Below are 15,455 nucleotides of genomic sequence, written 5' to 3' on the forward strand. Positions count from 1 at the left end.
ATGAGTTTGAATAAACTCCAGGAGCTGGTGATGGACAGTGAGGCCTGGAGTGCTGCAGTCCATGGGGTAGCAAAGAGTCAGATATGACTGAGCAACTGAACTGAACTGAGCAGAATTAACTGGAAAACTAACACTGTAAATCGACTACTACAAGAATATCAGTTCCACAAAGACATAGATTTGTAAGATAACTAGGAATAAGCTTAAAAAGAATGTGAAAGACTTATAAAAATAAAATTTCACAAAATAATTTTTTAAAATGTGAGTCACTTAGTCATGTCTGACTCTTTGTGACCCTATGGACTGTAGCCTGCCAAGCTCCTCTGTCCATGGGATTCTCCAGGCAAGAATACTGAAGTGGCTGCCATGCCCTCCTCCAGGGGATCTTCCCAACCTAGGGATCAAACCAGATATTCCGCATTGCAGGCAAATTCTTTACCGTCTGAGCCCCCAGGAAAGGACCCGAATAAATGAATACATGGACACAGATACCCCCCCACACAGAATATTGAAGAACAGACATTTTACACAAAATTCATATAGAAATGCAATGCAATCTGAATCAAATTAGCAAAGGGTCAGATTTTTATTGTGGAGGAGGATGGATATTTTACATGTTGAAACTATAGTTCAATGGGAGATGTAACACATAAAAATTGCCCAAATCTTTTTTTTAAGTAAGGGGGGAAGCAACTTCCACTTGATGCAACTATTAAGGCACAGTAACTATTAAAACAGTGTGGTACTAGTGTGGGAACAGACAAAAGGATCAACAGAACAGAATCTAAAAATAGATCAAAATAAATATGGTTATTAACTATGGTGAATGTGGCAGTCACAATTAGCAAAAAAAGATGAAATTCTCAATAAATATTTGTGAGGAAACTGGATACATTAGTGGGAAAAAATAGAAGTTCTCTCTATACCATATATATACACCTCAGAGGAATTAAATCTCTACATATGAAAAAATATATAAAAGTAGTAGAATAATATAAAGGAGATTTTTTTCCTATTTAATGTTCACATTTTCAAATTACAAAAAATGCAGTTTATTTTCTTGTTTTTAATTGCAGTTAACATACAATATTATATTAGTTTCAGGTATACAAAATAGTAACTTAATATTTTTATAGAACACACTCCATACAAAAAGGACATTCCCTGTACTGTAAATTACATCCTTGTAACTATTTTATACTTAGTAGTCTGTACCTCTTAATCCCCTTCACCTAGTTTGCTCCTCCTGCCACTTCCTATCCTTGGGTAACAACTAGTTTGTTCTCCCTATCTGTGAGTCTGTTTCTATTTTGTTATAATTGTTCATCTGTTTCATTTTTTAGATTCCACAGGTTAGTGAAAACACTGTATTGGACTTTCTCTGTCTGGCTTATTTCAGTAGGTACAAAACCGTCCAGGTCTATCCATGTTGACACAACTGCAAAATTTCATTTTTTATGACTAATATGCCATTGTATATATATACCAAGTCTTCTTCATTAGCCCATCTGTTGATGGATAACTGAGTAGTATTTCATTGTTTATATATACCAAATCTTTATTAATTCATCTATTGATGTATATCTAGGGTGTTTCCATATCTTGGCTATTATGAATAATGCTATGAACACTGGGGTGCATATATCTTTTCTAATTAGTATTTTTGTTTTCTTTTTAACTTTTATTTATGTACTTATTTTTGGCTGTGCTGGGTCTTCATTGCTGCTAGGGCTTTTCTCTAGCTGCAGAGAGTGGGGGCTACTCTCTAGTTGCTGTGTGCAGGCTTCTCATTGCAGTGGCCTCTCTTGTTGTGGAGCTCAGGCTCTAGAGCGTGCAGGCTCAGTGGTTGTGGCTTCAGGACTCTAGAGCACAGGCTCAGAAGTTGTGGCACATGGGCTTAGTTGCTCCACAGCATGTGGGATCTTCCCGGAACAGGGATCAAACCTGTGTCTCCTGCATTGGCAGGCAGATTCTTCACCACTGAGTCACCAAGGAAGTTTCAGTTTAATGCTCATCATACATAAAGTAGTCCCCCCAAAATCATTTATAAAGATGAGGAACCCAACGGGCAAGTATTTGAACAGGCCTTTCCTAGAAGAACAACAACAAAGAAGCAGAAGAAGAGAGGTTCAACCTCAATTTGTGTGTGTGCGTGTGTCAGAAACCAAGAGAAACTCACAGCATGTTAAAGACACATTATTATCCTTCACCACATTTAAAAAAATTTTACTGAGTTATAGTCAATATTAGATAAGTTTCAGGTATACAAAAAAGTGATTCACAATTTTTAAAGGTTATACTTCATCTACAGTTATTATAAAATATTGGTTATATTCCTTGTACTGTATAATATAGCCTTGTATTTTATTTTATACATAGTAGTTTGTATCTCTCAATCTTTTACTCGTATCTTTCCCCTACTTCGGAGAAGGCAATGGCACCCACTCCAGTACTTTGCCTGGAAAACCCCATGGATGGAGGAGCCTGGTGGGCTGCAGTCCATGGGGTCGCTAAGAGTCGGACACAACTGAGAGACTTCACTTTCACTTTTCACTTTCACGCATTGGAGAAGGAAATGGCAACCCACTCCAGTGTTCTTGCCTGGAGAATCCCAGGGATGGGGGAGCCTGGTGGGCTGCCGTCTATGGGGTCACACAGAGTTGGACACGACTGAAGCGACTTAGCAGTTCCCCTACTTAGTTCCCTCTCCTCACTGATAACCACTATTTTGCTCTTTATATCTACAAGTATGTCTCATTTTTGTTATATTCACTAGCTTGTTTTATTTTTTAGATTCTACATATAAGTGATAACATACAGTAATTGTCTTTCTGTCTGACTTATTTCACTAAGCATAATATACTCCAAGTCCATTCATGCTGCTGCAAATGGCAAAACTTTCATTTTTAATGCCTAAGTAGTATTCCAGTGTGTCACATCTTTTTATCAGTTCATCTGTTGATGGACACTTAGGTTGTTTCCATATCTTGGCTGTTATAAATAATGCTGTTATGAACACTGGGGTGCATGTATCTTTTCAACTTAATGTTTTCTTTTTTTCTTCAGATATATACCTAGGAGTGGAACTGCTGGATCATATGGCAGCTCTATTTTTATTTTTTGAGAAATCTCCATAATATTTTTCCACATTTTTACATTCAAAAGATAGTAAGACAGTGTTCAGATCCTACTAAAACCATGAAGAATCCTGTATCTTCACTTATACAAACAAGAAAATTACAAAGTAACAGAAACCATAAACAAAATGAAAAGACAACATACAGAATGGGAGAAAGTACTTGCAAATGATGTGACTGACAAGAGATTAATTTCCAAAATACATAAACAGCTCATTTATAGCTCAATATAAAAAACCAAACAACCCAATCAAAAAATGGGAAGATCTAAATAGATATTTCTCTAAAGAAGACATACAGATGGCCAAAGGGTACATGAAAAAATGTTCAACATTGCTATTTACTAGAGAAATGCAAGTCAAAACTATAATGAGGTATCACCACACACCAGTCAGAATGGCCATCATCAAAAAGTCTACAAATAACAAATGCTGGAGAGGGTGTGGCAAAAAGGGGACCCTCATATACTGTTGGTGAGAATGTAAACTGGTACAACCACCATGGAGAACAGTATGGAAGTTTCTTAAGAATCTAAAAATAGAATTACCATAGGACCCAGCTACCCTACTCATGGGCATATATCCAGACAAAACTATAATTTGAAAAGGTACATACACCCCAATGTTCACTGCAGCACTACTTACAACAGCCAAGACACAGAAGCAGCTAAAATGTCCATCAACAGAGGAATGGATAAAGAAGATGTGGTACATATATACAATGGAACATCACTTAGTCATTAAAAAGAATGAAATAATGCAGCAACATGGATGGACTTAGAGATTATCATATTAAGTATGACAGAGAAAGCCAAGCAGAATTATGATATTGCTTATACATCTTAAAAAATGGTACTAATGAACTTATATACAAAACAGAAAGAGACTCACAGACACAGAAAACAAACATGGCTATCAAAGGGGAAAAGTTGGGAGAGGGATAATTTAGGAGTTTGGGATTAAAATATACATATTACTATATATAAAATAGATAATCAACAAGGATCTACTGTATAGCATAGGGAATTCTACTCAGTATCTTGTAGTAATGTATAACAAAAAGAATTTTCAAAAGAATATATGTTATATGTGAATCACTTTGCTGTACATCTGAAACTAACACATTATAAATCAACTATATTTCAATAAAATTTATAAAAATCCTTGGTACAATAAAAATATATTTTTTGGTTTCCAAGAGACATATTTTTAATTTAAAGAAAGTGACAAAGTAATGTACAACATGGTAACTATACTTAATGATACTGTACTGCATTTTAAATTTGTTAAGAGTAAATCTTAAAAGTTCCCATCACAAGAATAAAGAGCTGTAATGATGTACAGTGATAGATGCTAACTGCTGCTGCTAAGTCGCTTCAGTCGTGTCCGACTCTGTGCGACCCCATAGATGGCAGGCTCCCCCGTCCCTGGGATTCTCCAGGCAAGAACACTGGAGTGGGTTGCCATTTCCTTCTCCAATGCATGAAAGTGAAAACTGAAAGTGAAGTCACTCAGTCGTGTCCGACTCCTAGCGACCCCATGGACTGCAGCCTACCAGGCTCCTCCGTCCATGGGATTTTCCAGGCAAGAGTACTGGAGTGGGGTGCCATTGCCTTCTCCGAGATGCTAACTAGACTTCCTCAAGTGATCATTTCAAACTATACATAAATATCGATTCATTATGCTGTGTAACTGAAATTAATGATGTTATATGTCAATTATAACTCAATTTTAAAGAAAAGAGAGGGAGCAAGACAATGAAGAAGAAAAAAACTTACAAAAACATTTTAAATGAAATCTTTACAGAAAAAAATCAAAGATAAACAAAAATTTATTATACATTTTACTGGAGAAGGCAATTAAGTGGGTTCATTATTAAAGCTTCCAGTTTAGGGTTAGTTTAAGAAAGGAGGTGAAGGTTGTTTTTTCCCATCCCCATGCTAACTGGCCAAAATTGAATTTGTCTTTCATGTTCCAAAGGGTAAAATTCTTAAGTGCTTTTATATTACAGTAATTACCTTACCAGAAAGCTGTTTATCCAAGCAAAATGAGATTCATAAGCTATCTTAAAACAAAAATGCTTTTGTCTCCAATATAATGGAATAATCAAGCTCCAAGTGACTTGAAAAATCCAGATGCAATGCAGTGTTTTTATTACATTTTTCTAGTATTATAAAAATAAAGAATAAATCATTTTATTGTCTTTGCACTGGAGGCCTTTAAGCTTAAAGATACTAGTTTTCAAATCAATTTATAGCTGAAATCTGAAGTCCATGCTGTAAATACTAAGCAAAACCTAAACAATAGCAAAAGAAATTAAAGTATTTCTTTCCTAGTGGTAAAATCAGCATTTTACCACTGATTTCTTTAAAAAGTGTCAATTATTCCCCCAATGATTTAGGTCAATATGAATAGAAGATGCTTATCCTTTGACTATATTTTGGACAAAATATTTACATGAAAATTTTGAAAAATGTAAACAGATTTTTAAAAGCCCACTCATATATTACATAATATTTATGTTGTATAATATTTGTTATTCTGACCAAGAAGAATGTATTGAATTCTACCCACATGATCAGCTAATTAATTATATTAAGAACTCTTTAACTAAAATCCACTGTAAGTTATAATCTAATAATCTAATAACCATAATCTAATCAATCTTAGCAAAAAATACATTTAATTGTAATCTGTCTTCTAAAAGTTTATTATATTCTTCAACATTAAATTAAAAATACAAAGAATTTCCTTTTAAAAAGATAGAATACTGTTAACACACCATTCAGTCATAATCAGCATGAGTCAATTCAATGAAAACAACAAACATCTGGCCTGATCACAATTAGTACAGTCCATTTACTAGAGTTTTATCTTTTTTTAGTGAGTGACTTTCAAATATGTTAAAAACCTTTAAATGACAATTCACTAATCAGAGCTCCATAGAAAGCCAACATTCCAGACAAAAACCTTTCCAAAATAAATCTCCACTTTATTAATTAGGTCATTCAACTTACACTGTGCAAGGGATTCAATGGAGTACACAGAACATGCAGGTCTGGATAAAGATAATAAGTTTTCCTGAGACCCTAACGAGTTTAGCAAACTTAACAGAATTAAAGAAGACAGTAAGGGAAGTGTAGGTAACTCTATACTTTACACAATCTTTCATATAGATAGTATAAGTCATATTATGGGATATATACAGGCCTGAGGTTTGTTGAGTAATCAAAAAAGTTAAAATAGGAATAATTTGTGACTTCCCTTATCATTTGATCTAGAGACTAGGCTTTTTCTTTGTATATAAGCCTGTTAACTGGATCTTTTTCCACAAGTTAACCTCACTCAAAACAATGAATGCATGAACTGTGATTTATAGATGTCTTCTTCAAAACAGGAAGAGAAGAAAAAGCCACTTGTACAGTAGAATCCTTAGGAGTTTTTATAATTTTCTTCAAATCTTTTTAAAGTGCAGGTCCAGGACTGAAGTGAATTGAGTGACATCTCAGGCTGAAATTTTTTAGGGGTTCCCCAAAACTCAGTAATCAAGATAAATGCTAATTTAATACAATACTTAAAGATGAAAGATTGGATGCCTGTCCTGCACAATCAAGAACAAAACAAGGGTAACTGCTCTCAATATCTTTATTCAATAATGTGCTCAAAATAGTAGCCAGGGCAAACAGTCAAGAAAAAAATAATAAAAGGCATCAGATTGGAAAGGAGGCAATGAAACTTTCTCTATTAGCAGATGACATGAACTTACACATAGGAAATCCTAAGGAACTGGGTAAAAAGACTGTTAGAATTAATAAATGAGTTCACTAAGGTTACAGGATACAATTTCAATATGTAGAGATCAGTTCTACTTCTATAGTTGCAATAAAAAATATAAAATGGAATTTTAAAAATTCATTAATAATAGCACACAAAAGGAAAGAACACTTTGGAATAAATTTAACAAAAGCAGCACAAAAGTTGTACTGTGAAAAATACAAAACATTGCTGAAAAATAAGATCTAAATAAATGGGTAAATATCCTATGTTCATGGATTCAATTAATAATGTTAAGATGGCAATGCTCCCCAAACTGATCTGAAGATTTAACATAGAGCCTATCAGAATCTCAACTGACTTCCTTGTAGAAACTGTCTAGCTGATTCTAAAAGTCATATATAATTACAAGGGACTTAGCATAGTCAAAACAATATTGAAAAACAAGAACAAAGTGGAAAGACTCAAATTTCCTAATTTCAAAACTTTCTAACAAGCAATGGTAATCAACACAGTTTGGTAGTGGCATAAGAACTGACATAGGGATCAATAGAACAGAACTGATAGTCCAGAAATAAAGCCATGTATCTTTGGTCAACTGCTTTTCAATTAGAGTGCTAAGATCATTCAACAGGGAGAGGACAGTCTCTTTAACAAATGGTACTATGCACAATTGGATAGTCACATGCAAAAGAATGAAATTGGATCCTTACTTCATACCATATACAAATATAACTAAAATGGATCAAAAAGCTAAATGTTAGGGCTGAATGATGAAATAGAAGAAAACATAGAGGTAACTCCCTATGTCCTCAGTTTTGGCAAACAATTCCTAACTACGACACCAAAACCATAAACAACAAAACAAAATATAATTTGAACTTCATCAAAATTAAAAACTTTTATGTACCAAAGTACATTGTCAAGAAAAGTGAAAAGACAACCTATAGGATGGGGGGAATACTTGCAAATATATGTCTGACAAGGGAGTAATACACAGAATTCCAACTCATAAACAATAAAAAATTCAATCAGGAATTGAACAAAGATCATGAATAGATTTCTGCAGAGAAGATATACAAATGACCAACAAGTACATGAAAAGATGCTCAACATCACTAATCACAGGCAAAATGCAAATCAAATTCATATTGAGATACTACTTCCCACCCATTAGGATGGCTATTATGGAAAACAAAACAAAACCAGATAATAATGAATGTTGACTAGGGGATGGAGAAATTAGAACCCTTGTATAGTATTAGTGGTAATTTTTGCAAAATGGTGCAATTTCTGTGGAATAGTTTTGTAGTTCCAAAATAAGTTGAACATAGAATTACCATATGACTCGCACATCCACTCCTAGGAATCCACCCAAAAGATTTGAAAACAGCTTATCAAACAAAAACATTTACATATATGTTCATAGCAGCATTATTCAAAATAGCTGAAAGTAGGAAACAACGCCCATGGCTATCAATTTGTGAATGAATAAACAAAATGTGTTATATTTATATAATGGAATATCATTTAGCCATAAAAAGGAAGGAAGCTCTGATTCATGCTACAACATGGATGACCACTGAATATATTACACTAACTTAAAGAAGCCAGTCAAATAAGGTAACACATTGTATGACTCCACTCATATAAAATGTCCAGAATAAGGCTAACCATAGAGATAGGAAGTAGATTTGTCACTGCTTAGGGCTGAAGGAGATAGTGGGTGGTAGGACTGTTATCTAAAGAGCAGGTGTTCATTTTTCTGGTGATAAAAATATATCCAAATTGGTAATATTTGCACATATCTGTGAATTTACTAAAAATTCTGGAATCGTACATGTTTTTTTTTTTTAACTGAAGTACAGCTGAATCAAAATGTCGTGTTAGAGACCACTTCCTCCCTCCATCCCTGCCACATGAGGCTGTGGCACATGGTGTAGAGCTGCCTTTGAGCTCCGACTCTCTGCTTCCCAAGTGGGAGGAAATCTTGTACTGGAGTGGTTCCTTATCTCACACTAACAAGTGCCTGATTGCCTCAGGATCAAGGGATTGAAAAATGTCCCAAGTTTCCATGGGGCAAGTTCTCTTAAGGAACGTTATCTGGCACACAGATGCTCACAGTAAGTTACAGGAGGAATTAGAGAAGTGGAGAAGCAGATGGAAGATGCTTACTGGGGGACCAAAAGGAAAACACGGCCCCGTAGTTCAAGCCAGACCCCTAACGATGGTTTGGATGGAGAAAGTCAAGAGACTATTGGAAGTCAAAGAATGGAATTTATGGAGCAGTGGGTGATGATTTTGTTAAGGCTAAATCCTGGAACAAGTAGTTATATGATCATGAAGCTAACACACCAGACAGATGGGGTCACAGTGGCTATAAAGAGTTACACCCTCAGGAATCTGAAACAGACAGTGATCAACAAGATAGTACATGCTATCTAATGGGGAAAAAACATCTCCCCAGGTAAAATCATCTACCCACAAACATAAAAAGTCAAAGAAATCCCACAAAGAAATAAGAAAAAAAAATCACACAAAAACCAGAAGAAAAGCAAAAAGGAAACCACAGATAGAACAGCTGATTCCTCAAGTGAGATCTCAGAAGAAACTGGGGCTTCTAGTGCTAGGAAAAGGAGACAACCACAGAAGCTGAAGAAAAAATCCAGGAAAAGTCTCTCAAGAAATCTGCTTTATTCCTAGAGGCAGAAAGTGACACATCCCAGTCAGATGATTCTGCATCCAGCAGTTCAGTGGCAAGTGAGGAAAGAGACACTAAGAAAACCAAAAGGAAAAAAGAGAAAAAAGCCCACATCCCTACAATTCACACTATTCATTGTACAATGAAATACAAGAGAGGACAAAGGCACAAATTGGAAAGTGGCTACAAACGAAAGGTCTGCTGAGGGTTCAGAGGATGACTAAATGAGAAACAAACATTCTTGTTTCCTGCATGACTGGATATTTATAGTTCTTACATCTTGGAGTTTGCCAGTGATGTTATTGCTCAGCACAGGGGGCCTGAGGTCAGAGACCTCCTGTGCCATCTACATGAGTTCTGTCGGACTTCCCATCTTCTATTTTGGCCTATTAAACTTGATCCTCTTACTGGTAATAGGAAATCTGTTATTTTGCTATGAAGGTTTCTTGAAGAGATTATTTTTGTGATTAATCACATTTAGAATACAGTGCATATGCAGCAAGTTAAAGGACCCAGATATGCAGATGATAGCACTCTCATGTCAGAAAGTGAAGAGGAACTAAAAAGCCTCTTGATGAGGGTGAAAGAGGAGAGTGAAAAAGTTGGCTTAAAACTCAACATTCAAAAAATGAAGATCATGGCATCCAGTCCCATCACTTCATGGCAAACAAATGGGGAAACAATGGAAATAGTGACAGATTTTATTTTCTTGGGCTCCAAAATCACTGCAGATGGTGACTGCAGCCATGAAATTAAAAGATGCTTGTTCCTTAGAAGTAAAGCTATGACAAACCTAGACAGTGTATTAAAAAGCAGAGACACCAATTTGCTGACAAAGGTCTGAATGGTTTTCAAAGCTATGGTTTTTCCAGTAGTCATGTATGGATGTGAGAGTTGGACCATAAAGAAGGCTGAGTGCCAAAGAATTGATGCTTTCAAATTGTGATGCTGGAGAAGACTCTCGAGAGTCCCTTGGACTGCAAGGAAATCAAATTAGTCAATCCTAAAGGAAATCAACCTTAAATATTTACTGGAAGGACTGATACAGAACTTGAAGCTCCAATACTTTGGCCACCTGATGTGAAGAGCCAATTCATTAGAAAATATCCTGATGCTGGAGAAGATTGAAGGCAAAAGAAGGGCAGGCAGCAGAGGATGAGATGGTTTGACAGCATCACCAATTCAATGGATAGGAATTTGAACAAACTCAGGAAGATAGTGGAGGGAAAGGGAGCCTGGCATGCCACAGTCCATGGGGTAACAAAGAATTGGACACAATTTAGCAACTGAACAACAACAAAGGACCCAGAAAGCTGAATCCAGTAATGACCTGGGTATACCAACTGCAATGTCAAATGTGGGGAAGGCAAGGGCTGGTGTCAAGAGATAGACTGGTGTTCGTGCTATATAGAATGGTATGATAAAGGAATACTGTGTTGCTCTGTTTATACAGTAGGTGCCACAACTTGACTTTTTTTGTCTTTAGCCTTGGTGCTTTGATCTTTCTGGATATGGGCCCCACACGCGTCGTCCAGTTTACTTAACGAGGAATTGAACATAAGAACAAACACCTTCCACTCAGGATACATCCACAGACAGCTGTTACAGGTAGAAACAGGGTTTTTTGTCAAATTTCCCTGCTGGACGGGGTCTGTGGTTACACTCTGTATATACCTAAACATGGTCATTGGATAGCAAAAGGTTTTCTAGTTCCATTGCTTACTGCCTAAATGTACTTGTATTCAAAATTATTTATTTAGTTGTCATAGGTTAAGTCCTAAACCAGATGAGGAAGAATTAAGACAGTCATGCTGTCTAGTGGAGAAGGCAATGGCACCCCACTCCAGTACTCTTGCCTGGAAAATCCCATGGACGGAGGAGCCTGGTAGGCTGCAGTCCATGGGGTCGCTAAGAGTCGGACAGGACTGAGCGACTTCACTTTCACTTTCATGCATTGGAGAAGGAAATGGCAGCCCACTCCAGTGTTCTTGCCTGGAGAATCCCAGGAACGGGGGACCCTGGCGGGCTGCCGTCTATGGGGTCGCACAGAGTTGGACACGACTGAAGCGACTTAGCAGCAGCAGCAGCATGCTGTCTAGTCATGTTGTCTAGTGGTGTGCTGAATAGGATTCAGAGCAAGCAACAATCATTTAAATGTTGTCTTCCTTGCTCATTTCTTAATCTGAAACTTGCTCATTTCCCTGAAACTAGGTTGAATCAGTTTGAAAATGAAATGGGTTTTTCAGGGACATATCCAATTCTTCCTAGTCTGCCTTTGGATTAAAGGACCAAGCAGAGATCTTGTTATTTCCTTTAACTATCTACTGTGATCCTACTATGTTAATTCTTAAGAAACCAAAATATCACTGGAAGGCTGACAGAACACAAATGAATTTTTTTCATTATGGCAGATCAAGTGACTTTGTTTTTTCCTGGCTGTCACTTCATGCACTGAGTAAAAAGCTTGAAAACTCTGGAAAAAAGAAAAATCCCCAATGTGCTAGTTTCAGGTATAAAGCAAAGTGATTCAATTATACATATATATATATTCCTTTTCAGATTATTTTCCATTATAGTTTATTATGAGGTATTGAATATAGTTCCCTGTGTTAAACAGTAGGACCTCATTGGTTATCTATTTCCTATATAATAGTTTGTATCTGCTAATCCAAAACTACTAATTCATACCTCTCCCACCTTTCCCTTTTGGTAGCCATAAGTTTGTTTTATACATTTGTGAGCCTGTTTCATAAATAAGCTCATTTGTATCATTTTTTCAGGTTCCACGTATAATATTTGTCTTTATCTGCCTTACTTCACTTACTATGATAAGCTCTAGGTCCATTCAGTTCAGTTCAGTTGCTCAGTCATGACTGCCTCTTTGAGACCCCATGGACTGCAGCACACCAGGCCTCCCTGTCCATCACCAACTCCCAGAGTTCACTCAAACTCATGTCCATCGAGTCGGTGATGCCATCCAGCCATCTCATCCTCTGTCGTCCCCTTTTCCTCCTGCCCCCAATCCCTCCCAGCATCAGAGTCTTTTCCAATGAGTCAACTCTTCGCATGAGGTGGCCAAAGTACTGGAGTTTCAGCTTTAGCATCATTCTTTCCAAAGAACACCCAGGACTGATCTTCAGAATGGACTGGTTGGATCTCCTCACAGTCCAAGGGACTCTCAAGAGTCTTCTCCAACACCACAGTTCAAAAGCATCAATTCCTCAGTGCTCAGCTTTCTTCACAGTCCAACTCTCACATCCATATATGACCACTGGAATGTAAATGGCATTATTTTCTTCTTCTTCATGGCTGAGTAATATCCCACTGTATAAATGTACCACATCTTCTTTATCCATTCATCTATCAATGGAAAATTACATTGTCTCCATGCTTTGGCTATTATAAATTGGAACTGTACATTTTAAGTGAATGGATTCTATGGTATGTGAATTAAAGCTAAATAAATCTGCTTTTAAAAAAATCTAAATTAATACAGAAAACCCATGATGAACATTACACAAGTACTTTAAATAAAGACAGCCTCGGTATTACTGATAGTATTACTGATTTTTTTAATTTCCTCAAGCTCCAGTATGGCTCAGCAAGGCACTGCATACCCAATGACAGCTTTTTAAATCTTTTTTTGTTTGTTTGTTTTTTATTTTATTTTTAAACTTTACAATATTGTATTAGTTTTGCCAAATATCAAAATGAATCTGCCACAGGTGTACACGTGTTCCCAATCCTGAACACCCCTCCCACCTCCCTCCCCATACCATCCCTCTGGGTCGTCCCAGTGCACCAGCCCCAAGCATCCAGTATCGTGCATCGAACCTGGACTGGCAACTCGTTTCATACATGATATTATACATGTTTCAATGCCATTCTCCCAAATCTTCCCACCCTCTCCCTCTCCAACAGAGTCCATAAGACTGTTCTGTACATTGGTGTCTCTTTTGCTATCTCATACACAGGGTTGACAGCTTTTTAAATCTTAAGCATTTCAACGGACCCCTGAAATTTCAGGAATCACCCAATACATGCAACTCTCTTTTCTTAGAAATAGCTTCCTTTTCATAGTTACATTTGAATAGTAATTGTGATATTTAAAAAACGTAACCATAGTAATTAGCACAAATGGCATAGAGGTTTGTTTCATATCAAGCCACTGACTCGTGACGACATGGGCAGTGCAAGCAAAATTGAAAGGACAATTAGTGAAGAGAGCCCTAGTCAAGAGAAGTCAATGCACAGTGGCATCAATTAATATCACTGAAAGGCTTCTGACTTGTTCAATCAGGTTCCTAATATACTTGATTTGGTAGAGGGTTGCTGGGTAAAATATAGGACCATCCAGTTGAGCTCAAATTTTAGACAAACAGTGGATACATTTTTAGTATATGAACGTCAACAATACTGCATGGAACTTCCTTTTATACCAAAAAAAAAAGTTGTTGTTTAACTGAAATTCAAATTATCTGAGCATCCTGTACTTTTATTTGCTAAATTTGGCAGCCCTAATTTGAGGAAATAATTGCTAGTAGAGGAAACCATGAAACTGAAAATAGCCAGTGAGGGTGGCTGTGGATTTTGAATCTGACCTATGAACTATAGTTTTGTGAATTTCTTAATAAGAGTGAATAAAAATCACTGGAAACAACAAGAATTCACTCTGTGAAATATTTTGATTACTTAATATTTCCATCTACTACTCCATCTACCCCAATAGACTAGAAAACAAAACTTTTACAATTGTTTACATATTTGCTTACAGAAACCCACAATGCTTTCTAATATTTTCAACTAAAATATTTCTCCCTTCTTTCCTGAATTTCGTATTACTAATGATAAAAGACAGGTGTAAGCTTTTGGTTTGGGTTAGTATTAAAAAGAGAAAAGAATAAAGTTCAATTGCGAGTATCCAGGATGCCAAGGCTTATATTTAGACCTTCCATCTCCCTTCAAAGTTCAGGACCCAGGCATGAAAGCCTCCTTTCCTCTGGACTTCATACAGAAAGATGGCCAGCAGTCCAGCTGAGAGACCACAGGCACCCCCAGCACAGAGGCCCAACCTCCCCTCCCTCACCTGGGCAAGAGCTCAGAGGCACTTGTATTTCAACCTTTATTTGCTTTCTCAAGGACATAAAACAGTTCACTTAAAAGAGCTTTAACCAAAGTGCTTAGAAATTATGAGAGGGGAAAAAAATGGGACAAAGAAAAAGGGGAAAAATGTATTTTAAAAAATGTTTCTTCTAAGGAGGAAATACAGCAAGGGACGATATAAGTATGTTGTTTTTAGTAAGTTCATGTCCATCTCAGACTGCTGCTCACTCTGTTAAGCCTGTGTCATATTTACAACATCTCACTGAAGCACAGAGGTGTAAGTTATAGCCAATTACAAGTGAGGGGATTGAATAAAACCTTGAGCAAATCATCTGCTATTACAATAACCTATATCATCACGAAAAGGCCAATCATATAGACATTAACTAACTACCAGGTATTTCACATTTTCATTACTGTGCTGGTTGTCTTTAAGTTTCATTAAGGTAGACACTGTCTTAGAGATCCAACTTAATATCTTATTATTATATACATGCATATATATATATATATATATGTCATTATGCTATGCTATGCTATGCTATGCTAAGTCACTTCAGTCGTGTCCGACTCTGTGTGACCCCAAAGACGGCAGCCCACCAGGCTCCCCGTCCCTGGGATTCTCCAGGCAAGAACACTGGAGTGGGTTGCCATTTCCTTCTCCAATGCAGGAAAGTGAAAAGTGAAAGTGAAGTCACTCAGTCGTGTCCGACTTTTAGAAACCCCATGGACTGCAGCCTA

General features: G+C 36.7%; 1 protein-coding gene and 1 pseudogene across 3 annotated transcripts in view; one reads left to right on the forward strand and one right to left on the reverse strand.

Annotated features, from left to right (window-relative positions):
• KLHL13 (kelch like family member 13) overlaps positions 1-15,455 on the reverse strand; it is a 195,880-nt gene that overhangs the window by 125,620 nt on the left and 54,805 nt on the right. The window lies entirely within an intron of this gene.
• On the forward strand, positions 8,970-9,835 carry LOC102282750 (uncharacterized protein NKAPD1 pseudogene; annotated as a pseudogene).

This window comes from Bos mutus, chromosome X (genome assembly GCF_027580195.1).
Source record: "Bos mutus isolate GX-2022 chromosome X, NWIPB_WYAK_1.1, whole genome shotgun sequence".
Lineage (NCBI taxonomy): Eukaryota > Metazoa > Chordata > Mammalia > Artiodactyla > Bovidae > Bos > Bos mutus.